The sequence below is a fragment of the Symphalangus syndactylus genome, chromosome 3, assembly GCF_028878055.3.
Source record: "Symphalangus syndactylus isolate Jambi chromosome 3, NHGRI_mSymSyn1-v2.1_pri, whole genome shotgun sequence".
NCBI classification, from domain to species: domain Eukaryota; kingdom Metazoa; phylum Chordata; class Mammalia; order Primates; family Hylobatidae; genus Symphalangus; species Symphalangus syndactylus.
The window spans coordinates 143,851,118-143,878,873 of record NC_072425.2 but is presented as its reverse complement, the minus strand read 5'-3'; the positions used below and the strand labels follow the sequence as shown (position 1 = coordinate 143,878,873).

General features: G+C 43.6%; 1 protein-coding gene and 1 long non-coding RNA gene across 7 annotated transcripts in view; one reads left to right on the top strand and one right to left on the bottom strand.

Annotated features, from left to right (window-relative positions):
• KIRREL3 (kirre like nephrin family adhesion molecule 3) overlaps positions 1-27,756 on the top strand; it is a 574,748-nt gene that overhangs the window by 66,114 nt on the left and 480,878 nt on the right. The window lies entirely within an intron of this gene.
• Positions 104-22,666, bottom strand: LOC129479856 (uncharacterized). Its single transcript, XR_008656811.2, has 3 exons — positions 22,082-22,666; positions 7,078-7,123; positions 104-351 (listed from the first exon to the last, which is right to left on the bottom strand). It is a non-coding gene; the product is annotated as an uncharacterized lncRNA (long non-coding RNA).

The following is a 27,756-nucleotide window of genomic DNA, read 5'->3' as shown; positions in this document are numbered from 1 at the left end:
GAATAGATGAGCTAGTGTATGTTAAGGCTCTTTGTAAGTGCTTTACAAAAGTAAGTTATTATCCTCATCCAAGCCCTTGTACAAAGGAGAGACCAGTCAACTGGCAAGTGATAACCATATTGCTTAGGCCTTTTAACCCACACTGAGATAAATGGGAGGCATTTGGAAGGCAGTGGTTGTTTCAGTACTAGTTGACGGGTCATATCCTCTTTCTGGCCAAGCTGGAGGTTATCCTGTTTCATTCTGCCAGTGAGATGATGCTTGGATTGAACTTGGTGGCTTCAATTGTCTCTGCTTGATGTAAGTGTGAGGCTATGTCCTAGATAAATACAGCAACAGCAGGAGGTATTCCTGAAAGACACATTCACCAGTAATGGGGTTATGTTAAATTAATCATAGGTAGTGTTCTTAGTGTGTGCCCTCCCCATTCATGTACCCTCCTGACATCCTTAATAAGCATCTGCTATTCCTTAACAGCTTTATTGAGGTATAATTTACATACCATCACATTTACTGTTTTAACTTTGCAATTGAATGAATTTTAGTAAATTTACACAGTTGTTCGGACATCACTACAATCTAGTTTTAGAACAATTCCATCTCTCCCAAGTGATCCCTCATGCCCATTTGCAGACCATCTGCATCCCCACCCACTGCTGTGGGCAACTACAATTCTATACTCTATTGCTAGAGATTTGTCTTTTGTGGACATTTTGTATCAATGGAATTTTACAATTTGTGGCCTTTTGTATCTGGTTTTCACTTAGTATGTTTTTGAGGTGCATCCGTGTTGTAGCATGCATCAATATGCATTCAATATGCATTTGCTATTTTTTTTTTTGGCTGAATAGTATTTTATTGTATGGATATACCACATTTTGTATATTCTTTTACCAGTTGATGGACATTTAGATTTTTTCCACTTTGTTGCTATTATGAATAATGCTGCCGTGAACATTTGTGTACATGTCTTTGTGTGGACATATGTTTTCATTTCTCTTGGGCAGATATCTAGGAGTGGAATTGCTGGATCATATGGTAAATTCATGTTTTTTCAGAAACTACTAAACTATTTTCCAAAGTGGCTGTAACATTTAACATTTCTACCAGCAATGTATTGAGGGTTCCAGTTTATTTACATCCTTACCAACATCTGTTATTTCTGTCTTTTTTATTATAGCCATTCTAGTGGTTATGAAGTGGTATCTCATTGTGGTTTTAATTTGTATTTCCCCAATGATTAATGATGTTAAGCAGTTTTTTATGTGCTTATTAGCTATTTGTATATCTTCTTTGGTGAATGTCTTTTGAAGATTTTTTGCCCATTTTTGAAAAAGTAGATTTAATTTTTAGAGCAGCTTTAGCCTCACAAGAGATTGAACAGAAAGTACAGAGGTCCCATATGTGACCCTGCTCCTGACAGTGGCACAGCCTTCCCCAGTATCGATATCTCACACCAGCCAGAGTGGCCCATTTGTTACAATTGATGGACCTCCACTGACATATCATTACCACCAGAAGTTTATAATTAACACTAAGATTCACTCTTAGTGCAGTACATTTTATGGGTTTGAACACACTTATAACGATGTGCATCTACCACATAGTATCAAATAGAATAGATTCACTGCCCTAAAAACCCCCTGTGCCCTACTATTCGTTTCTTCCTCCCCACAACCCCTGGCAACCACTAATCTTTGTATTATTTCTATAATGTTGTCTATTCCAGAATGTCATCTAGTTGGAATTAGATAGTGTGTAGCCTTTTCAGATTGGCTTCTTTCACTTAGTAATAAGCACTTCGGTTTCCTCTATGTCTTTTATGGCTTAACAGCTCAGTTCTTTTTAGCACCGAATAATATTCCAATTGTCTGGATGTACCACAGTTTATTTTTCCATTCACCTACTGAAGGTCATCTTGGTTGCTTCCAAGTGTTGGCAATTGTGAATGAAAATACTATAAACATCTGTGTGCAGGTTTTGTGTGGACCTACATTTTTAACTCATTTGGATAAATACCAAGGAGCATAACTGCTACAACATATGGTAAGAGTATGTTTCGTTTTTTTTTTTTTTTAAAAAACTGCCACACTGTCTTCCAAGTGGCTGTGCCATTTTGCCTTCCCAGCAGCAGCGAATGAGAGGGCCTGTTGCTCTACATCCTTGCTAGCATTTGCTCTGTCCTGTGTTCTGGATTTTGGTCATTATAATAAGTGCGTAGTAGTATCTTATTGTTGTTTTAATTTGAAATTATCTCATGACATATAATGTTGAGCATTTTTTCATATGCATATTTGACATGCTTGTATCTCTTTGGTGGTGTCTTTTGCTCTTGTTTTTTTTTTTTGAGACGGAGTCTCGCTCTATGGCCCAAGCTGGAAGCTGGAGTGCAGCGGAGTCACCCCGGCTCACTGCAAGCTCCGACTCCCGTGTTCACGCCATTTCTCCAGAGTAGATGGGACTATAGGCACCCGCCACCACGCGCAGCTACTTTTTTTATTTTTAGTAGAAACAGGGTTTCACTGTGTTAGCCAGGATGGCCAATCTCCTGACCTCGTGATCCATCTGCCTTGGCCTCCCAAAGTGCTGGGATTACAGGCATGAGTCTCTGCGCCCAGCCCTCTTTTGCTCATTTTTAAAATCAAGTTGCCATTTTCTTGTTGCTGAGTTTTAAGAGTTCTTTGTATATTTTGGATATCAGTCCTTTGTCAGATATGACTTTTGCAAATGTTTTCTTCCATTCTGACCTGTCTTTTAATACTCTTGACGTTTATCCATTTTTAATGGCATTATTTACTTTCTTATTATTATATTTTAAGAGTTTCTTATATGTTCTACATACAAGTTATTTATCAAGTATATGATTTATGGAATTTTCTCTCAGTGTGTGGCTCCTCTTTTCATTTTCTTAATATTGTCTTTTCAAATGCAGAAATTTTTAATTTTGATGAAGTTCACATTCTTCATGTTATTCTACGGATTGTGCTTTTGGTGTGCACAGAAAAACCCAAAGTCACAGTGGTTTTCTACTATATTTTCTTTTAGAAGTTTCATAGTTTTAACTTCTACATTTATGTCAATATCAATTTGGGGTTAATTTGTGCTTGTGGTATGAGGCCAGGGTCTAAATTCATGTTTTTGCCTGTGAATGTCTAGTTGTTTCAGAACCATTTGTTGAAAAGACTATTCTTCCATTGAATTATCTTTGTACCTTCTTTAAAAAAATCCATAAATATAAGAGCTTAATTCTGGGCTCTCAGTTCTGCTTCATTGATCTATATGTCCATATGTCTATAGTTTTGTCAGCACCACACTGTGTGGATTACTGTAACTTTGTAGTATGTTTTAAAACCAGAAAATTTAAATGCTCCCACTTTGTTCTTTTGCAATTTTTTTTTGTCTTTTCCAGATCCTTTGCATTTCCATGTAAATCTTAGAACTTGATTGTCAATTCTAGGGGAGAAAAAAATCCTGTTGAGATTTTAATAGAAATTGTGTTTAACCTAAAGATGATTTGGGGAGAATTGTCATCTTAACAATTTTTAACCATTAAAATGGAATGTCTCTCCATTTATTTAGAACTTCTTTAATTTCTCAGTGGTTTTTTTTTTTTTCCTTTTTGATGGGAATTGTACAAGTATTTCACTTCTTTTGTTAAACTCCTTTCTAGAATTTGATTATTTTAATGCTATTTATGCTATTGTAAATGGAATTGATTTCTTATTTCCATTTTTGGATGATTGTGTGTAGAAACCAAATTAATTTTTGTGTATTGATCTTGTGACCTTGCTGACCCCATTTATTAGTTCTAGTAATTTTTTTGTAGATTCCTTGGGATTTTTTTACATACGGAATCGTCTACAAATAAAGACAGTATTCCTTCTGCTTTCCTTCCAATCTGGTTGCCAAGCATCCGATATTGAATTTGAAATTATTTAAAACATGCAAAGAGTATAAAGGAGGTTCCCCAAAGGCAGATAACATGATGACTTGAAGGAGGAAGGGCTTACAAATTGGGGCTAGAATGATAGAAGGGACCAGGGAGTCCCTCATTAGGCTGCAAGGAGCTTAGGCTCACTCACTTATTTTCCAAGGAGTAAGGATAAAGAAATTGCCATGAGAAAGACATGCCCAGGTTTGATGGTAGGGACTTTGATAGTGGGACAAGAGGTGGAGTATTGTTGAGCTCCTTTCAGAGAAATTGAACTACACAGCATTTTTCCTTTGTCCTATGAAGAAATGGTTTGTTCCCTTCCAATTAATTTGGATGTCTTTTTCTGTTAAGCAGGGACTAGCTGATACCCCACCCCTTCCAAATGCAGATGGAGTAACAGGGGCACAAGGTAGCCAGCTGAACAGCCAAGGTCTTGTGTACATGAACTTATCTGTAACTGCAGTAGTAATTGCAGATTCTAACTACCATGCCTCCTTCTCTCCAGCAAAGTGTCTTTTAAATAATCCCTCATTATTTAACATGCATTGGCTATTATGGCAATGTGAGCTGTTATCTATTTATGTTGACTATTAATAAATTATTAGACCATATTGTGTGGGTTTTAATAACTCCATAGGAAGAGAAACGTGGCCAGGAGGTGAAATCTCAAGCAATTACAATTTTGTAGGTTGAGTTTATTTTTTTCTAACACATAGAAGCTATTCACTTACAAGTAAATTAAATACGTAGGCCTTTTGCCCTTACTTAGGATTCTGGCCATGCGAAGAGCCGGGACCCACAGCAGAAGCACAGTTCCTGGCAGGAAGAGCCTGCTGGGGATGGCTGTAGCAGGGACCATCCAAGGAAGGGACCTGCTGCTTATTGGGTTCAATGTATTGAGCTTTGCCCTTTCTGTGTGGGCTGAAAACCTTCATAAGGATACTAATGTTGATGGTCATATCTGTGTGAGATTAAGTAGAATTTTAAAATATGCTATTTGAAATCAGTCTTGAAATAGGGCATCCCTCTTTCGGTGTCCAAGACAGGAACATGCTGCTTGTTGGGTTGAATGCATTGAGCTTTGCCCTTTCTGTGTGGGCCGAAAACCTCCGTAAAGATACTAATGTTGATGCTCATACCTGTGTGAGGCTAAGCAGACTTTTAAAAAGTACTATTTGAAATTAGCCTTGAAATAGGGCCCCCCTCTTTCAGAGGAGACCCAGGAAGCCACACTGCTCCTTTCACGTGCATGTTCTTGCTTGTCGGAGACAAACAGTAGAGAGGCTCTTTGAGAATCAGGATAGGAGTCTCAGCAGAGGGGATTCTTGATGAACTCTGCTCTGGGAGGTCAGGCAGAGGCAAAGAATGAACCAGGCTTCAGCCACAAAATGGAAATGGACTCAAATCATTTTCTTGTCAGCCAGGATTTCAAAATCAATACCAAGCCTCCTTGATACATTCTTATTCTTTCTCTTCTTTTCTTGCTGTCTGCTGAGGGTGACGATGAATTTTCTTCTCCAGGTAGCTGCGGAAATAAAATCCTTGTGCCCTCCTTGGTACGAGTATGCCTCGTCCATCTACTCCCGTTGAGGTGAGAAGACAACACGTGTCATGGGGCTCCCTGGGTGCTGGCAGGCCTCAGTTACTAGCATCATTTGTCACCATCTTTTCTCTTTGCCATAAAGGGATTGAATCCACCTTTCTGGCCTCGTTGCTACTATCTGTAAACTGGTGATAATCTTCCCCAGAATGCTGTAAGGAAGAATGAATACGGGTATCTGCCACTATTCCATATTTAAATTATTTAGACAACTAGGACTTGGAATCCTCTTTCTTGTACTTGCCACTAGAAAGTAGATTTGGACGTAAAACAGCTTCATTCTCTAAGATGGCTAGCCAAGAGGGCTTACTTAGGGAGCCTTCAGAAGAACATATTTAAGATTGTCTCAAAATCTGGATGCCATAACGCTATGGGTTCCTGGAAGATAACAAAGTCCATCTTTATATCCTCCTTCCCTTTCATATAACCAGCAGTGAATGCTTGTGGAATGATTGACAGGAAAGGAGGGTGGAGTAGGGAGGAAGGAAGGAAAGAAGGAATGTAGGGAGGGAGGGAGGAAAGGGAGGTAGTAGATTCCAGTCTATCCATTCATTCATTCATTCAATCTTGATTTCAGTACATCCCATGTGCCAGACACTGCTATAGGTTCTGGAGATAACAACAGTGTCCAAGAAACAGGCCTTTCCCTCGAAGAGCTTACTGGGGAAGCCAGCAAGACCAGGAGACAAACACAGGTAGCGCACATAAGTTCCAAGCTGAGATGAGCACAGAGGCCTGTGGGAACTCACAGGTAGGGTATCCAACTGCCCAAAGCTTTCTGAGAGAAGGTGCTGTCGACACTCGTCCTGTGTGAGAGTGGGAGATGGATGGGAGAATTCTAGCAGAGGGAACCGAATGCGAAAGACTGCAGAAAAATGACTGTGGCATAGCCTGGCAACTCCAGGTCATTCAGGATAGCTAGGAGGAGCGTGTACAGAGGAGGCAATGGGCCTTGGGGCAAGTACAGCTCCGTGTCTGCAGACTCTGAAGAGCCTGGTCAGCTGTGTGCAGGGGTAGGGTCCTGGGATCACTGAGCCGGAGAGTAACACAACCAGATACCTGGTTTAGTAAGACCGCTCTAACTGCACTGGATATGGACGGGGTTGGGGGAGCAGGCAGAATGCGGGGAGACAATTGGGGAAGAGGCTGGTGGCTTGGACTGAGGTGGTAGCCAGGGGATGAAGCAATCCAGTGACCTACTTCCTATCCTCAGCAGACTTCCTTAGCTGAGGGCCCAGACAGACATGGCAGGGAAGGGCAGAAGATTTAAATCAAGAAAGTATCGTTTCTTAGAGAAGGAGAACCCTCCTGACGCAGAGCCGTGGAGCATTTAGGAAAGGTAAGGGCAGACTGGCAGCTACCTCCGCAGTAGGACAGTGAGATGAAGGGGATTGAGCAAGGATTTGGAGACAGCCTGGAGCAGCCCAATTCTAATGCCTTGAATATAGGCACAGCTGGCAAGGGTGAGCTCCAAACGTTGCAAAGAATGGTGGGAGAGAGGGCTTTCTTGAGAGAACACAATGAAGTTCATTCATGAACTTACCAAGTTGCTCCTGTTACCACAGTAACATGTCAAGGGTTTAGCAGATCTGGAAAGAAAAAAAAAATACACACACATACAACAACCCTGAGTTACAGTACTCAAAGCAAATTAGGTCACTGTTACGAGTTATTAATTTTAATGCATTAAGAAAAGTGTGCAGGGGGAGTGAAGAGTTTTTTTTTTAAGCACACAAATGGGAATCAGCAAAAAGTACAACAATAATTATGCTGAAAGCAAAGTGAAGTGTTCCATAAAATATAAGAAATGAACAAATTACACACCCCTCCTTCCTCCTCCCTCAAGTGTACTTAGGAACCGGTGAGGTGGGGGTGGGGTGGCTCCCCCACAGCCCTCTGATGCAATTATGAGCTCTCGTTTCACCTCTTTGTGTTATGTCACATGGCGTTACTTAAGCCAAGCTGAAATTCAGCAGTGGAAAGAAAGCGCGGAGGAGCATTTTTCTGGGCTGAGTTATGTTTAGCGTGGAATCGCTCTTAGGCAAATGTGCAGCCTGATGAATGGAAATCGGAAGCTATGAATAGATTCTCCAGGAACTTTCATACCTAAGGGGACCCCAGGCAGGCTGGATTTTTGGTTTCTAGGCCTGGGCGACTCACTGCCGCAGCCTGCTTCCTGGATGGAGCGCTGGGTCTTGCTGCTGCAAAACTGGGTCAGGGGCCTCTCTGGCTCTGGGAGGCTCTGTTTGCTTTTACGTGGTCTTATTTGGCTTTTGTTTTTTGGTGTCTTATTTTTATTTGTTTTCTGCTTCTTAGGTTTTGTTTTGATCTTTTTAGGCAAGTCAGAAAATTCTGCATTCCAGATGGCAGCATGTGTGGAGCTGACCTCCTTCTTTCTGTACACAAAAGGCCTCTCCCCTTCACTCTGAGTCTCCGCCTCTCTTCCTGTCCACATCCTCAGCACCCACAAGCCTGTACCTTCCCTGCCTTGACTCCCTGTCTAGATTTCATTCGGATCATTAGCTACATTTTGGACCTGGGAGGAGGCTCTGGGACTCATCCCTACGCTGTGACCACATCTTGTCACTTGACTTCGTGGAGACTTTGACCTCTCTGTCCTCCTTAAAATTCTATTCTCCATTAGCCTGCAAGATGATTTTCTTGCTTGTGCCTTTTCTCCTCCCTCTGACCATGCTCAGTCACAGTTGGAGGATGTGTCCCCTCCATTCTGTAAACCCAGCTCCCTGCCCACGTCCTTGAAAAGCTCCTAAGGAGTATGTACATCTGAACTTGACCTCTGTCTTTCTATCTCTGATTTTTCTCTCTTTTTTCTTTTACTCTTTCTGTCCATGTTGACTTATTTCATCCATTCATTCTCATGGTTTGACCAATCATGGGTTTGCTCATGGCTCCCATGCCCATAGTTTGGCCTTAACCTTTTACCTAAGCTCAGATAAATAAACTAGATACCACCACCCACATAGATCATAAGCGCCACAAACTTAACTTAATTCTTCCCTCTCCTTCGTGACCTCTTCTGCCTCCAAACCAATGAACAAAACTAACATTAAAAAGAAAAAAAATAAAACTCTACTTCTACTCTATTCCTTATGGCCATTAAAACATACCCTCTTCCACCCAGTCATGCAGGGGAGGGTTTTTTGCATTAACTGAGACCTTGCTCTCCCCCAAGCATGGCTAATACTTCTGAAATAGCCCCAGTCCTGCCTTTTCCCTGACTTTCGCCACCACGTCGGGGTCCCAGGCTTCAGCCCCCAGTTCATGACAGTGTCCAACTACAAGGCCTCTTTTCTCAAGTTCATTCCCTACACTAATTTCAGAGCTGTCTTTCCAAAACCAGCCCTGATCAGGGCAATCCCAGCCTCTGGACCTATGTCCGGGAATCGCTGCCCATTGCCTAAAGGATAAAGTAGGAAGGATTTCAAGGCCCAAGGACATCTGTCCCCAGTCAACTTTTCCACCTCATTTCTGACCACGCTTCCCCACCTCTGCTCTAGCCCCACATCCACCATTCCCTAAACACTGGGTGCACATCCAGATATCTGAGCTTTGTTCCTGATCTTCCCACTGGTGGGATCTATCCCATCTCTTCCCTACCTAGCAAACTCCTGCACATCCTCAAGGCGAGTGAAGCTCCTGTGCAGAGTGAATCTCTCTTCTCTGGGCTCTTTTTCAAAATACATTGACTGCAGCACTTATGGCAATGACTTGTGTGATTTGAGCACATTAGATTCTGAACTCCTTGTGAGACACCATCTTGGAGCCTTCATCCAGCATGGAGAAGCACAGGAGCACTCAACAAATATTGGTTTTTTGTTTGTTTCCTTGTTGAAATTCTCCACTTATAAATGAAAATGTTATGAGCTTTCATCATAAGCTATTTAAAACTGTAGATCCCCAAAGTGGCAAAGCCTAAGTGAATTGCAAGGTGGATGTGCAGGACCTCCTGCCTGGACAGCCTTGTCTGGATGGTGCTGTCTCTCCACATGCCAAGGCCACACCTTCTAAGAAAAGCTACTCTTGAGATTTTGAGAATGTGGTAAAGCCCCGGGTGGTTATCAAAGCACATTCCTATGCTTGGTTCTTCTGTGAATGCTGCTGAAGGTTCAGGAGGTGGAGGACAGAGGGAGGAGGGGAGAAGCACTGGAAATCTTGGTTACTTTTCTACTCTATTGTTAGGTGGCTTAGTAAAAAGCCACATTTCTATAAAGTTTTCTGTAATGTCCACATTTTCTGTAAAAGTAGACCAAAGACGGAGTGGTCAAAGGACACCTTTTCTTTTTGTATTTATTAAAATAAAGTATTCTTGTTATAATAAAGAGAGAAAGAAAAATGTAAGCCTGGTAGAAACTCATAGAAGCCTGGCAGAGCTAGCATTGCAAAGTTGAAATAATTATAGAATGGTGTATATATAACTGGGTAAGACACATAAGTATGAGTGTGTACACACACAAAATCATAAACTCAACAAATATTCATTGAGTAACCACTGTGTACCAAGTGCATAGTGTGTTGTGTGCATGTATGTGTGTGCATATGTGCATGTGCGTGCATGTGTGTGTGTGTGCTTACTCCCCAGGTGCCATATGCTGCAGTTGGGAGCTTTTCATTTCAGTCATTTGGGTAACCCCATCTCAGCTGTCCTTAGTACCTTCTCGACAATGAAAAGAAAGGCAGATTCTTTTATTCCAGAAGCTAATTTGGCCTGTGAGTGGAAAGCTTTATTTTAATTGATTCTACCTTTCAAGATCCAAGTAACCTATAATCTCAGCTCGATTGTCTATTTTGCCTGCATCATGCCTTAGCCATTAGCATGCAGATAGGGCAGGCAGAGAGCTGCTGTCATGGCTCAGGATAAAAAGGAAGAGCAGCTTGGGGTAATAATCTGTTTTTGATTTTTTTCTCTTCCTTTTCCTATACCCTCTCTCAAATCCACTAAAATGGGGGAAAAATCCATAGCGATTAGAAAAACTTCTGACCAAGACATCTTTCTCCTTTGCTTTCATTTTTCCGCACCCTCTTTAGTATTCAGAAGCCACCCAACATCAGAGGTTTCCATGCTGCTTGGCCGTGCACTGCATCCCAACCACAGAGCAGGGGGAAAATGCTCATAGGAGATTTGCAGTTCCTTTCAGGCTCATGCCAGGTGGCTTCCGTCACACTTCCAGGCGGAGCTCTGGCAGCAAGTCACCAGGGCAGGAAGGGTGCCGGTGAGAGGCTTCTGCAAAGGCAAGGGATGCGTGTAGAGACAGGAGCCCAGCCTAGTCACCCCTCATAGTACCAGCTCCTCTGAGAAGCCTTCCTGCAGTCTCTCAGAGCCATGACCTACCTTGGCACAGCCCAGGGAGGAAGGTGCATGGCTCCAAAGAGAGCTGCTCATTACCACATGACAGGGAAATATTCAAATGAGCATAACTACAGTCAGTGGCAATGTGGGGTACTGTGTTAGGAATGCTTAATGTTAACTTTCGTTCTCACAACCCACTGGCTAGATCCTCTTTTCCCATCTTACAGAAGAAGGAACTGAATTGCTGCACAGAGGTCACACACCAAGTAGATGGTCTATCCAGAGTTCAAACCCAGGTGTGCTGGGCCCCAAGTTTTTGTCTGCCACCCACCTGTCCATTGTTGCGAGGGAGTGTGCACGTCCAACGTTCTGCTTACCAATCATCTCCTCCACTCCTGGAGCGATGGGCTGAGGCCCAAAGTGATTGTGTGGGCGAGGGGTTCGAGGCAGAGGGGCGTGGTGGTTAGAGTCATATAAGAACATCATGGGAAGACAGCCAGGTGTCCCCGCCCATGACTGAGTCACTGCAGTACATAGGATGGGGTATGTTTCTGGACACGGATGTCTTAGATCCGGGGGTGTCTGTTTGCTGTTGATGTCAACCTGACAGAAAGCCCTGTTCTCTGACTGTCACAGAAAGAGGAGGAAGGAGTGCCTGGGGACATGCGGTGGCAGGAGAGGATGGAGAAGGCAGGTACTTGGGCTGGTAGGGAGGCTGTTGCAGTGCAGCCATGCTGCCTGGCACCTGTGGCCAGAGAGAAGTGCAAGAGCAGGGAGGGTGGGAGTGGGCAGCAGAGGCGACCACAACATTCTCACCTTAACCCAGTCCCTGGAAGTGGCTCCGGGATGCTGGCAGTCATAGACCCAGTGGAGAATGAAGCTGGGCGGCTGGTGGCCATTGACAACAGGAAGACATACTGCCAGGGAGGAGAGGGCAGGGCTGGCCAAACTCCCAGTGCCTGACATCTGCTCTTCTGCTCAGCCTTCATACTGAGCTCAGCTCGAACCTGACAGCCTCTTCCATTTAGTTCGTAAATCCCCCAAGCTGGCCTCAGGCAGCCTCTGTGTCTCCAGGCCTATGTCGTCATAGGACAGCCATGAAGCTTTCCTGATCACTGTCCCATCGCTTCTGCATTGCCAGGCTCCCCTCGCCACCACATGCATTCTGGAGAAGAGCAGGGCTTTCTGCCACCAGGCTGCCTCATGCGTGTGCCTGCCCTCTCATCCGTCAGGACACATGCATGTTAGATCCCGTGGCACCAACAGCCTGGGGAAGGGAAGGGAAGGGAAGATTTCTGTTACCAGTGGATTGCAATGGTGTGTGGCAGGTGGAGACACAGGAGAGCAGGTGCACCAGCCAAACCCTTGCAGGGCTTTGCACAATCCTGTGACCAACACCTACCCCCCTCCACATTTTTATGGTGAGGAGGAAGCTGTGCAAAAGTGTGCATCTCTCTCTAGGACAAGGGTGTGAGCACCGCTTTTTCCTTTGCCCTAAGGGCATAACTCCTAGGACTGTTTTTTTTTTTTTTTTTCCCAACCTCCTCCACTGCAACACACACACACAAGGGTGTACACACACACACAGAGCCACAGTCACACCAAATATGCATGCTGTTGGGGAGTGTATCATGCTAATAACAACTTTCATTCTCAACATCAGAGAGGCTAACCAGGAGGGTTGAGGTGAGGGGGTTAATGGGGCAGGGATGAGCACACAGCAGGCATCCAGTTAATCGCCTTAGCAGAGCAATGGCAGAAGCCAGGGTGAGCTCAGGAGCAGCCATATTTGCTTGGAAAGGCAGGGGTTTTAATAAAGCAAAGCTGCTCCTTTTTCTTTAACACTTCTTCCAAATTTCCAACAGCCCTGTCTTTAAATCAAGGCTACTCTGGGGCCTTCTGGGAGGGAGTCAGCAGCAGCTGAAGTGCAGTCTGTGGGTCGGGTGTGCGAAGCCAAAGATGTTCCTTGTTGCAAATGGGCAAGTAAATAATGGCACAGGATTAATGGGTGTTAGACTTCCCGTGTGCCTGGAAATCCTCTTTATTTTAGATCCTAATTATTTTTTCATTGATCACATATTTTTTGAGTACTTAATAAGGACGTGGTGTTATGCTAGGTGCTGGGAGACAGCTTTCTGAAGGGTATAAGCAAGAGAATGAGACAGACCTCATTTGTGCTTTGAAAGATTACTCTCTGCAGTGTGGAGAGTGAGTGAGCTAGAAGGGAAAACTGAAGGCGGGAAAACTGGTTGCATGGATGCATTCAGGTCAGAGGTGATGGTGGCCTGAGCCAGGGAAATGGGGAAGGAACCCAGGGGACAGGATCAAGAGCTGCCTGGGCTACCAGCTGTAAGACCACTGCTTATCAAGTGTCTACAAGGCCCTATGACAAGTACTCGGAATAGAGAGATGAACAATATTTACAAGTAAGATTTTTAAAAGTTAGTGACTGGTCATAGGGGCTAAGGGAAATGGGGAAGCCTTGGATGATGCTCTAGCCTCTGGCTTGAACAAGTGGGTGAGCCATATCAGGCTCATGTGAAGAGAAGAAGGTTTGGGGGGAAAGACAATGAATTCCACTTTGGACACATTTGAGCTGGAATTACTTATGAAGCCTCTAAGTAGAGATGTCCAGTAAATATTTGGGTACATAGGGCTGGAGCTCAGTAGAGAAACCTTTTCTATGGTTATGGAAAGGATCTGGGCAGAACTCTCAAGATACACCATCACCTAAGAAGTAGGCAGGCCAGGTGCGGTGGCAACCCCATCTCTACTAAAATACAAAAAATTAGCTGGGCGTGGTGGCAGGTACCTGTAATCCAGCTGCTAGGGAGGCTGAGGCAGGAGAATCACTTGAACCCTGGAGGCGGAGATTGCAGTGAGCTGAGATCATACCACTGCACTCCAGCCTGGGCGACAGTGCGAGACTCTGTCTCAAAAAAAAAGAAGAAGAAGAAGAAGTAGGCAAAAGAAGAAGGTCCACAAGGCAAGCTGAGCAGAAACATCCAGAGAAGGAGGAGGAAAACCAGGAGAGCATGCTGCCATGGGAGCCACAGCACGAATGCTTGGTGCAAGGGCGCTGACTCGAGGGACACAAAGACTGCCTGGTGGCCACAGGGACTCAGAATCATGAGGCCCTTCGCAACCTCAGCGAGAACTATCTGGAAGAGGGTAGACCTGGACGCCAGAACACTGCGGGTTGTGGGAAGAGTGGGTAAGAAATGAGTCTGGGGAATGCAAGGAACTCTTTCAAGGGACTTGGTATTAAATAAGAGAAAATAGGGCAGTTGCTGCAGAGGAAAGTGGAGTGAAGGGAGGTTGTTGTTGTTGCTGCTGCTGCTCCTGCTGCTTTTTGTTTGTTTTTAGGGTAGGAGAGACTTGCACATAATTTAGAGACTGTCCCTACTGAGAAGAAGGGGAGATGGTAAACTTGACAGAACAAGGTCCCTAGAAGTGGGAGGGAAGGGAGTCTGCAGCGCCAATGGAGGATGGAGGGATTCACCTTGTGTGGGAGGGAACGTTACATGCTTCTCATGGAAGGGCAGGGAAAGTGGAAGGGTGGGCACAGATCAGGCACACGATGATAAGTCTGGAGATGGACATGGGGGAAATACTTATCTGTTGGCTTCTGTTTTAAGAAGCAGGAAGAGGCCCTCTACTGAGAGTAGGGGTGAGGAGATGCAGTAGTAAAGTTTATAAAGTGGAGAAGGTTTGATCCAGCCTTCATGGAGAATGGATGACCACAGAGGCACACAGGGACTGGAGGCAGCATGGAGGGGCCAGTTGAGGTGGGAGATCATACATGACAAGTGGGGCTGCGTTAGCCAGGGCTCACTGGAGGAACAGAACCAATAGATGATAGAGATAGGAAGATAGATACATAGATAGATAGATAGATAGATAGATAGATAGATAGATAGATAGATAGATAGATAGATAGAATAGATATGATAGGAAGACAGGAAGATGGATGGATGGATAGATAGGAAGATAGATAGATAGATAGATAGACAGACAGACAGATAGATACACAGATATAGATAGATGATAGGAAGACAGGAAGATGGATGGATGGATAGATAGATAGATAGATAGATAGATAGATAGATAGATAGACAGACAGACAGACAGATAATATATAGGATGACAGAAAGATAGATAGATGATAGATAATAGATAGGAAGACAGGAAGATAGGTGGATGGATAGATAGGAAGATAGATAGATATAGATTGATAGATATAGATAGATTGATAGATATAGATAGATAGATGACAGATAGATAATAGATAGGAAGACAGGAAGATGGGTGGATAGATAGCTGGATAGATAGGAAGATGACAGATAGATAGATAGATAGATAGATAGATAGATAGATAGATGATAGAAAGATAGATAGATAGATAGATGCAAGAGAGGATGAGGGGACTTATCAGGGGAATTGGCTCACACAGTTATGGAGGCTGAGAAGTCCCACGATAAACCATCTGCAAGCTGGAGACCCAGGATAGCCGGCAATGTGGCTCAGTCCATGCCCAAGGGCATCAGAACCAGGGAAGCCAATGGTGTAACTCTCTGAAGGCCTGAGATCTGGAGGAGCCCCTGGTGCGAGCCCCAGAGTCTGTAGGTTGGAGAACCTAGAATGCTGACGTCCAAGGGCAGGAGCAGAAGGGTGCCCCACCTCCAGGGGAGAGAGACAGAGAATGTGCCCTTCCCCTGCCTTGTGGTTCTATCTAGGCCCTTAGCTGATCTGATGGTTTGTGCCCACAGGGGGTGAGAGAGATGCAAGTGCCAGTCTCTTCCTGAAACACTCACACAGACACACCCAGAAGTAATGCTCTACCAGCTATCTGGGTATCGCATAATTCAGTCAAGTTGACACCTAACATTAACTATCATGGGGGCCAATCTGAGTGTTAAGGTAATTTTGTCTAGCAGCTCTCAGCATCCTGGAATCAGGCAAAGAGAAGGCCAATTGTAAAGTGACCTAGGCGCGGGGTTTTCTAGGAAGATACGATGTTAGGACGAGGACGTAACTACAAGGTTGAAGTGATGGACCGTGGAGTCTGAGCTGGTTGGGGAAAAAAGTGATTGCACAGGGGTCTGTAAGACAGGGAGAAAGTAGAGAGACCAAAGAGGAAGGTTAAAATGAGATCAAAGAACATATCTGTCTTAAAACATATCCTGAGAAATAGCCAAGTAAGATCAGGAAAAATAGGATGCTATGGGCAGAAAATCAAATGTCTGAATTTATCCTTTAGGCAAACAGAGCACTGACACCATCTGGCAAGAAAAAATGAGCAGCAGTAGTAACTCTTCACATGAAGATTTCTTTAACTGGAATCCCAAATCCAGATCAAACGGACTAAATTCCACAGTGCAGTGAGGATCTTCACATTGAGGGAGATTTAACTCCACCTTTTGTTCATTGGTTCAATGATTTGATAGCATGATTATGGTGCTGAGCATTTATCTTCGTCTAATCAATAGATCTCTTGGGATCTACAGATGCATCTTATGGTGATATAAACAAAAGAGGCATTTATATATAGAGTCAGCTGTGGGAGAGCATATCAGATTGTGCCAGGACAGTAAGACGTGGTAGTTAGGAGCATGAGTTTTGGGGGCAGATTCTTAACCAAGCCACTCCCTGTCTGTTTGACTTTGGGAAAATTACTTCATCTTTGAAAGCTTTCATCTATACAATAAGAAGAATGACAAATACTTCATAGGGTTGATATGAAGATTACATGATACAGTTAAATGATAAAATTAAATGCTATCATTATAAACACATTTAGCATCATATCAGGTATGCAGTAATTGTTCAATAAATGACACACAATTAGTGATAGTAGTAACATTGTTACTGCTTAGTAGTATCCTACTATTGTTTAGTAACAATATGGTTACTCTTAATACTGTAGTAGTGCAGTTACACTATTGTTACTGGAATATTCTGTATTACCCCAGGCCTGCTCCAGCAAATCCTGTCTGTCCTCTTTGGAACTCTTAACCTCTAAAACTTCTTTGCATGTAATCTGAAAGTCATGCACACCTATTTAGCCCTATGCTTATGCACATATCAGGGAAAGGGTTTCTCTCCCAGACCACAAAGACCTCAACTGTGTGAGTTCAAAATCTTCTGCACAACTGGGGTCACTAAAGCGAAGCACGTCCTTGGACACTGCAGCTTAAGCAACCAGAAGAGCCCAACCCCAGCTCTGTTATCTACTCCAGCCAGAGAATCAGCCTTGTCTCTGATGTGTTGCAGGCCTTGGGTGGTGACTGGACATCAAGGACCTGGTTATCAATTATTCTAATTGTTATTCCTCACCACAGCCAGAACTACCAAGGTTTAAAGTAGTTTCCATCCTCCAGATCCGTAAACTTGCCCTTGGCTTATTGAGCCAACCACGCTAGTTTAACAGAAGTGATTTTAATTACTCAACTGGAACTACAGAAAGGAGGAAGTGAGGACAGTATGTGTCTGTGATCAGTGTTTAACCAAGGGGCCCAGCATGCTCCCATCTTAGGGGCAAAGACATTAGTGATGCCTGCACCTACCACGGCGCGCAATCTCATCCACAACGTGGGAGCATCCACACTGAGAAGTCAGGCTTATCGAAACCCACAAAAGCACTATGCCTTAATTCTACAAATTGCACATGTATTTATCACTTGGAAGGTATGAAAACCTAAGTTGATGTTATAAAATCATATTTCCTTGGGTCTGTAGCAATACATCATATTATATATAATATAATATTAATACACATAATAATACATATATATCATATATAATACATATAATATAATATGATGTAACAATACATATCTTATAACATATGATGTTATAAAATCATATTTCTTTGGGTCTGTGCAGTATTGTTACATTGTTACAATACATGTAACAATACATTCCCCATCTGGTGTCATAGGAATGTCTGGGCAGCTAGTTGCCCATTCTTTATAATATGCAGACAGCAGGAAGGCCTTGCATGCCCTGCAATTGATTAGCCACGGCTGCCTGGCATCCAATGCAGGAAAAGATTTTGAAAAGGGGCACCATCCTTGATTAGTAATGTCTGCCATGTCACAGAGATGAAGAATGGAATAGCCATTCTATGTATTTGCAATCCCTTTCTTAGATTATAAACTCCTAGGAGGCAGAGAATGTATCATTTTAGTTCTCTGTGTAAATGTACCTAACCTATGTCATGAGTGGATGATGGCGAAGAATGTTTATGCAAAAATGTAATAATTCGGTTAGTTAATTAAAATCCAGTAACTGCCCTCTACCACAAGCTTGCTTATCACCCTGTCAGAGAACAAGCAGCTTAGTTTACTAAGACTTCACTCCTTATGCTAAAACTACCTGGATGGTCTAAAGCACTGTTGTAAATATTTGGCACCAAATTGCCAAAATAAATGCAGGGGGAGGTACCGTGGTGTGGCAAAGTCTTCTCTTCCACTATTAAATCATGTTTATTTGCTTACTTGCAACTCACTGGATCTGCCCAGCATCTGGGGATGTTGCTGAGGCCCAACCGGACACGTACATGGGAGGGAAGCATCATGATGAGCGCGTAGCCAATGAACATTTCTTTTGCCTCAGTAACATCCATCTCCCTCAAGTCATGTGTCCTTCAACTGCCATACTGTGAGTCTCTGTCTTCCCTCTGAGAGGTGTGCTTGTCATTATGGGCCAATCTCGTATTTCTGAGAATGCACAAAACCAGTTTCCCAGGCAGCAATAAACATGCCAGAGATCGACGCAGAGTCTTATGGAAACCCAGCTTGGAGAGATGAGTCACAGCATCTAAATTCTGCTCCATCACTGTAACATGTGTCATCACACACCAAGTGAAATCGAGTTCAACAATTACCATAGTGTGCAACTGGGGTGGAGGAGGGAACAGAAATGCCACTGTTTTTACCATCCCATTCTCCAGAAACACCACCTCAATTCTGAAGTCCATGCCTACGGTTAGACAATGAGGGGAGTGGCAGAAAAGTATCAGTTGCCAATGGAAATAGTGGCAACCACCTCACTATTGGTTTCTAGTGTGAGTGGTTTCTAGTATATGGTTTCTAGTATGTGGTATACGTATATGGTTTCTAGGATGAGTGGAAGCAACTCATACTAGAAACCAGATTGCACCAGGTGACCATTACTCGCTCCCAACACAGCCTACAACTGAGCAGTGCTCTAAGGGGCAGGATAGGTGTGGAGGTGCTAAGTGGTTTGGAAAGATTTTTGTTGTTTGCAGGTTTTTCCTTGTTTTATTTTTAATTTTTTTATTGTGGTAAAATACATACAACTTGAAATTTGACATTTTAACTACTTCTAAGTGTGCGGTTTAGTGGCATTAACTATATTGACATTGTTGTGCAACCATCACCAGCATTTATTTCCAGAACTTTTTCATCACTCTAAACAGAAATTCTGTACCCATTAAGCAATAACTCCCAATTCCTTCCCTCTCAGCCCTGATAACCTCTAACCTATTTTTTATTTTTATGAATTTGCCTATTCTGAATACTTCATGTGAGTGGAATCGTACAATATCTGTCCTTTTGTGTCTGGTTGATTTGATTTAGCATAATATTTTCGAGGCGAATCTTTATCATACTGTGTATCAGAACGTTATTCCTTTTTATGGCTGAATGATATTCCATAGTATGACTATATCATATTTTGTGTTTGCATTCATCTGTTAGACACGTGGGTGACTTCTACTTTTTGGTTATTATGAATACTGCTGCAATGAACATTGGTGTACAAGTTAAAAGAATTTTACATGTATAGGGTGACCAACTGTCCCCGCAGAAACAGCTGCAGGAGAACCAAGCTGGGGGACATCCTGCCTCCTTTTGATTATGCCTTATAGCTGAATAATCAGGCATGAGGAGAGTCTGGGACACTGGACTAGGCACATCACCTTTCTAACCCTTTTCTTTCTGCAGGCGTGTATATGAGAAGGTTGGACCACGTAACTAATGCTTTATCCAGCTCCAAAATCTCTTTTTGAAACCTAAATTCATACTCAGAAAGACTCTGGCTAACATTCATTCTAAGTTAGAATATCCCCAGGTTGGAACTTCCTGTCCCATCATCTACATCAGTAGGTTTTTTGTTTACTTTTTAATGGATAGCAAAGGCTTCTGCAGTTAAATCACACAGCCTGGCTTCCTGTACTGATCAGTTGAGTTTGATACTCTAAACATGGTCTCGGAGGAGGTTAAGAAGTGTCTTTCTCTCTCTCTCATATTCCTTCATTTTGCAGTTTGTAAACTATGGCCTTTCTGAGTGGTTCTCACAGTGTGGTCCCAGGGCCAGCAGTACTGACATCACCTGGGTACGTGTTAAAAATGCAGATTCTGGCTGCCCACCCTAGGCCTACAGAAGTGACACTTTGAGGGTGGGGCTCAGCAGTTTGTGTTCTAATAAATCCTTTGGGTGACTCTGATGTATGCCTAACTCAACCTTCAGAAGCACTGGTATATATGAAAACAGCACCTTCTAAGAATCAGGTGATCTGAAACCTACTCCAGTTTTACCACCGACCAGCCATAAGATCTTAAGTTACTCCATATCTGGGCTCATCTGCTTTATAAATAATCTAAGGATCACTCTACCTTTGCTACTCATTCAGGGTATCATTAAAACGCTATTAATCACTAGGTGTGGAAGCATTGTGAAAGGTTGAATATGTTTTACATATGATTAGAATTTTATTCACTCGTTCATTCAACAAATATTATGCATCATCTACTATGTGCTGGAGCCTGTTCTATGTCTGGGGGAAGTTGCACGAAGAGAGCAGATGAGGCCCTGCTGTCATGAAGCCTATATCCAGACTGGAACCTTTGTGAAGAATTTTTTTTACATTTGCAAATGGTTATGTGACCCATTTCAAGACTAGGTTCAGATCTGTTAAGAGAATAAGAGAATGTGAAATGCTCTTACCTAAAGGTAAGATCACTTTATGTCAGAAATAACAAAGAATGGGTTGACTACAATGTGACTAAAACAGTTATCAGCTACCAGGAGAGAACTTACAAAGAGATTTTAAAAATACAAAGCTGAGCCTTGGCCTGATGAGGGCAGGAGAGTTAGATGAGTGGTACTTTAGTGCTCATTCAGCTTCCAACACTACAGTTCCACCCTCTTCATGTGAGTCAACGATACTGTCTCACTTGGACAAAACTGGATTCTACAGAGAGGCAAGGGAAGCCTATGATGCCTGAATTCGTCTCTCAAATCACAGTTGGCCACGTCTCTCCTGTCTGAGATCTGGGCCCGATGAGGATACACAAATGTTCATCAGCTTGATGAATCTCAGGACGAATGTTTAGAATTGGGGATTTAATCCTTAGCCACCATTATTTACAAGCAGCGGGCTTTAAAAAAAAATACAGAGCTGAAATTCAATTTCCTAATTTTAAAGAAAAATGAAAAATATGCTGGGGGCAGGGGAAGAATGGCTCAGGAGAGTTATTGGACTTCAAAAACCCTCAAAAATCTTTTAATGATTTAAGTGTAAAGGAATCAGAAACATACTGATGAAATTCCCCTTGATATCCACATGGTGCTTACAGATTCTGGAGGGAAGTTTCCAGCAATGAAATCTGCTGTTTTTTATCAAACCCAAAGCATTTGAGATGCCTGGTGAACTCCAATATGGTGTAATCGTGTCTTTTTTCATAACAATCTCTTCTCCCCAAAGGCAGAAGGGGAAGGAAAGGCCTAATTAAAGAGCGTTGGTTTTTAAGGTCAGAGTCTTAGGGGGGCGTCCACTTGACATCATCTGCCGAGTTGTTTGTGATGTTTACACTGACCCACAGATGTGCTGTGAATATACAAAATTAAAATGTTAATTGTCTAATCTTGTGCTACTTTTCAACGTACATTTGGCAAGACTTGTTGCATGTTAAGTTCGAAAACAGTAAATTTCCAAGCTGTCATAATATTGAGGTCTCATGTGTATTACTTACTCTGCATAATTAATTGTAAAGTGATAATTTGTACACTAAGATATTTTCATTCAAACATGAAAGGGAAAGTCTCAGCATCTTTGCCTCCGGCAGACAGAAGAAAAAGTGGCGTGTGCTACCCAGGCATTCTCAATGCCCCTCCTTTCATGAGATCAGCTGACAAGGTGAGCTGCAAATCTTCAGCTCAGGCTGTGACACCTGTCTGCTGTTAACTCTATCCAATGTCATCTAGCACTCACCCATTCTCCCATTCTTGTAGGTCATCCCAGCTAGTATACTCCTTTCCTCTGAATTCTAGTGTCCTCACAATCTGTGTGGGCAAGGTATTCCAGAATTCTGCACTCTCTATAATTCTTTCTGGTGCTTGCTGTGTTTATAAATTCTCTGAGAATGGAAACCATGTCTCATCATTCTTTATCTTCCAAATCACTCTATAGAGTCCTAGGAATAGAGTATTGCTTTATATATACTTCTATGTTAGAATCCCAGTAACCTAGCCCAGGAAATGTTTCTCCCTCTTTCGTGTCACAAGTGGGCTGTGGGTCAGCTGTGGCCCTACTCCACGTGCCCTTTCCTTTTAGGGTCCTGGCCACAGGCATAGCACCTATCCGAGACATTCCTTCCTCATGACAGAGGGCAGGAATTGGCCAAGCCAAATCAGATGCTTGCATTCAAAGCACCTGCTCACATGTGGCATCACATTCGCTCATATTCCATTGGCCAAAGCAAGTCACAAAGCCAAGCAAGAGTCAATGCTGACCTGGCAAATAGTTGGGAACAAAATATAGTCTACCGTAATGCTGCTGACTTGTCCTCGAGGTGGAGAGGGCGACCTATTGTTCACGAGTATGGACGGATGTGCTGCCTAGCAATGAGCTTCCTCTGAAGCACACTGATGAGGTGTCAGCCACACAGACCCCTCCTCTGCTGTGCGGTCCCCAGACTCCACCTGCACTCTACTCTGCCAGGCCTCTTCAAAGCTTCTTCACTCAGCTCTTATATGGTAGTCTCTTTCCAAGCAGACTTGAGAGGAGGCACTTATTCTTATGCAAAGCATTCTTGGGGCTTCTAATAAGAGAAACTGACTCCAATTGACTAAAGCAATAAGCAGTTTTGTTGACTAGCATAACCAGAAGGTCAGAGTTAGGTACTGCTTGATGAAGGCAATGGGTCTCTTTTCCTGTCTTTGTCTTAGCTCCTTCCTCTTCACGGACTGCCTTTTTCCCAGGCCAGCCTCCTTCATGGCCATCAGATAGCTGCCAGCTGAAAGCTGGGCAAGACACTCTGCGTTTACAGTCAGTCGGAGAAACCGTGTGGCTTTCCATCCTCTCTCTTAAGTGTGAGGTAATTGGTCAGACACCCTTCAGCAATGCTTCCTTGCATTTCATTAGTCTAAAAAAGGTCACTAGCCCAATTCTGAACTGAATAGTGATGAGGAGGTTAAATAGCCCTGAGAACAGTTGACTCATCCAGTGAGCTGGTCATTTCCCTAAATAATACTGCCACTATTCAATGGAAGAGAAATGAAATGGATTTTGGGGAGAGACCACCGTCCCCAACCATATTTGGAAAACCTTGTGTCACCTGCAATCACTATTGACCCTAACGATCTCATGGAGAAAGGACACTGAAAGATGAATGATGTGTGCTCAGCTGTCCAGCCTCAGCTCCAGGTGTTACAGAACAACAGGATTCTAGTCTTTGTGGTAGTTAAGGCCAGAGGAACATTTTACATTTCACCTGCCTAACAGCCACTTCTGGTAACTACATATGCTCAGCTGAGTCTCTTCAAGGGATCTGGTGGTTCCTTAAGGCATTTCCTCTCTTGACTACTTAGACTGATGGGTGCACCCCAGGCATCACCACTCTGCATGCCCTTCTCTGTCATCACGATAAAGCGTCATTGGTAATTATGATCATGAATGGCCAGTAGTGGCCAAGAAATTTCATCACTAGGTTCCATTATCACGCCAAGTTCCTCTTGGCTACACTTCACCTGCCATGACAGCAGGAATGGAAGGAGAGGCTGGTAATTAGGCTGATACAGCAGGATGCTCTGTTGTGCCTCACATTTGAAACAAAGACCCCAGAAACATAATGAATAGCAGGGGCAGGAGCCCCATTGCTACCCAGCATGGCCTCTTGAAGGAAGGTGAAGTTCTTCTCTCTTCTCCTGTTCATCAGGATCTTATTCCAAATGAATAGATAAGATGAGTTATTTCTATCACACAGCTCATGGTGGGTTGCTTGTTTTGTAGATGAGTGCGATATGTTCTTGGTTGATGCCTACTGCGAGGGGTGCTTAGGACTGGAGCCATTGGAAGTGCTGAACCAGCTGGAGGAATGTGAGATGGAAGGGGGTAATTAGTGTGGAGAGAAGTGAAGAATTACCACAAAAAGTGAGAGACATGGCCCAGGGAGGTGAAGACAGGAGCAGGAGCTGAGGGAGGACCAGCCCAGGGCACATGTGGGCAGCACCTGCAGGTCCTCACAGCCACTCTGGGCCAGTTTGGCTTGCTTGAAGGTGGAGGGTATCTGCACATCTCCAGGGAGGTGGCCATGCTATTGATGGCTTGTGCTTTCATCCCAACTTGTCCTTCTGAAAAGAGGGCTGGTCACTGTGCTGTCCTTGCCAGAGGCTTGATTCACGTCATCTAGGCTTCCAGACTGCCAGGGGTCTGAAGGATGATTTGGGCCTCTCCATGAGTATGTGGGCTGGCAGCTTCTCTGCAGGGCTTCCTTCCCACTCTCTACTGACTCGTCCCAGATGCTGTTCTTATGGACACATCCCACCATCCGCTGGGGCCCAGAAGAGGGAAGTCCTTCCTGACTGTCCTTCTCTCCCCCGTCACCTCCTGCCACTAACACTTTCTGAGGGGTGGTCCACAGGTCAGATCATTATTGTTGCGGGGAGAGAGGAGGGGCACAGCAAAAATCTGGGCTGAGCTTTCCTGCCTTGTTGGTCCATGGCCAGTGAGGTCGTGAAGGTAATTTAATGGCTGGGCAGCTTCGATTCTAGAGTGCTGCTCTGTCTCTGCAGCAGAGTACACATTGGATTGGGCCATATGGAGACTTCACCAGCAGATGCATTGGCGGCTTCCCTCTGTCTGCAAAATCTCCATTAGGTTTTTTTAATTAGACAAATGTCAGTGTTTTATTCAGGGCGGGAAACTGTTTTCTAAGTTTGACAACAATGTCATTTTCAAAGAAGAGTCTCAGCATGGTGGCTGCTTTTTATTTGCTGGCCTCCTTTCTGCCCATGTCTCCTACTTGGAGGGGCCATGTCTAGAAATTTGCAGTCATCATTGTCATCACCAGCACTACCCTCTCTTTCTCTCTGTGTCATCCCTTGAAGCCTGGGGCTGCTTCTTGCTTCCCTCCTGCTCTCTTCTGTCCCAACCCTTTCTGTTCACGGTAACTTTCTCCTCCACAGAGGATAAAATGCAAAAAGAGTCCCTGTGGCCCAGGGCAGGTGCAGAGGGTGTTATAAAGCCCACCTTTCCTTCCTCTGGCAATGAGAATATCTGTCTTTCAGTCTTGCTCACTGCTAAGCCCAGGGGTCTAGACCAGCATCACTGCTGGGCCTTCCTGCTGCTGACATCATCTGAGAGCAAGGATACCTGGCAGTCCCTGCCATCAGAGATGTTGCCCCTAGCAGGTGAATGGAGCCTGATACGTGGGAGTTTACAGCATTCTATCAGAATAAAGAGGGGCATTTTCCAGCTAACACGTTCATGTAGATTAGTTTGTTGGGGTTTGAACCCTAGTCCAGCTGCCTTATTGGTTATGTGATGTGGAGTCTTAAAGGGGTGGAGAAACTTGCCCGATTTCCTCATCCATATGATGGGTATACTATTATTTACCTCGTGGGATTCTTGTAATAATTTAGTGAGTTAGTTTATGAAAATCCTTCAACATGGAGCCTGGACCTTAGTAAGCTCTTAGCGAATAGTAGCCAGACTCTTCACTGGAACTACCCACTAACTGATGAGTCTGACCATAGTCCTCAAATCCTTGTTATGCTCCTCTTGGCTCATACAGACAACTACAAAGTCCTAATCAGAAGCTTCAAGATCTTTTCTACCCACTAGGCCCCAACCCCAAAAAGGCCTTAAGACCACCCCCAGTGATCCCTTCTCTCCAGCCAGCCCACTGTACCTTGGCTGCCTCTTCCTGCATGTGAGAGCCTTTTTATAAAGGTCTATGTATCCATCAAAGGCTGCCTCCCTTCCACTGCTTGAGCACTCAAAGTCTACCTCCTCCAGGAAGTCCTGAGATTGGTCTTTTCAAAGCCCTGGACCTTCTGGGAGTGGAAGATTGAGTTGTGTGTCTAGTCCAAGAGAATTAAAACACTGTAAAGAAAAAAATAGCTGGTGATAGAGTCAGGGCCAAGTTGGGTTTGTTGCTTTGAGTTTAGATAGACAATTTAGGCTGATTTTAATGACTCTGAAATGTTTTATCTTTTACAACCCTGGAACTGCTGCTCTGCAACCTTAACAAATTGCCCGTTTTCCATCCCTCGCTTCCTGTCATCTTCAGTTAATACAGGGTCCATTAGGAGTTGAGAAACTTATTATTGCAATAAAAAAAAATATCCTATCCATATCACAGACCATATATCTGAATCTTGCATAACACCCTCCCAGGGATTAATCCATATTTTAACAAAGTTTTTTATAATGGCAGTGCTTCAGCCTCATGCACAACTGTTTTCATGAAAGCTGAGACAATGATGGCAAAAGGTCATCTCTGAGGTCAAGATCCTGCCTCTACTGGGGTTATGGAGAGCAAAGGACATTTCTCCCTTCTCTGGGAGGCTTCCCAAGAGAATCCTGGCCTGCTGAAAGGGTGGAGGACACCAGAGACAGGTGCTGTTGCGACTCCATTCAGCAGAGCCCTTTCTCGGTTGTTAATTACCCACGGGGTGTATTGTGAGGGGTATATATCTCAACTCAGAACACTCTCTCATCCTCAGAGCCATGCCCTGAGAGTTAGTGCTTAGCATGTGCTGAAGGAATAGGCATGGCTCTCACTTTGTGGGTACGCTGGGAGCTGGGCACCGTGCCTGAGGTGGAGCTACAGATATACAAGGATGAGTGCAATGCGTCCTCGCTCTCTTGCTTTGAGGAACTCTCAGGCTAGTGAAGAAGTCCACACTTGATCCCAGGACCACACACTTATAGTGTAAAGAGTCCCAGGCTGGAGCCTGGGTTTTAGTGCCACACCTCCCCTGAACTCCTCCCTCTCCAACCGCATTCCTTCCCTGCCTGAGAAGAGAAATTAGGTCTCCCACACTTCATGGTCATGGTGACCTATGTCTTCATGGTGGTCATTCAGATTGCAATTACAGTTGGCCCCCTGTGTCGCCTGGATTCTGCACCTTCAGAGTTGATTCAACCAACTGTGAATAGATAATAGTTGAAAAATAAAAACAATAAAAAATAACACAAATTTAACATAGCTTTAAATAATATAACAAATTTAAATAACTATTTACATAGCATATATTTTTATTATGTATTATAAGTAATCTAGATATTTAAAGTGTACGGGAGGATGTGCTTAGGTTATATGCAAATACTACACCACTTTATATCAGAGACTCGAGCGTCCGCAGATTGTGATACCCAAGAGGATCCAGGAACCAGTCCTCCTTGAATAGCGAGGGATGACTGCATATATTTGCCTGAGTCTTTGTTCAACATTTATCTTCCTACCTAGACTATAGGTCCCATAAAAGCAGAAACTATTATATTTAATGTATTGTGGAATCCCCAGTTTCTGGTGTATAGGAAGCCCTTTAATACTTGTTAAATGAATGAATTTGTGATTTTGAGCAAATCACTTACCTTTTGTGACCTTCAGTTTTCTTGATAATACCAATAGTAATAGCCAGTGTTTCTAGAATGTTTAC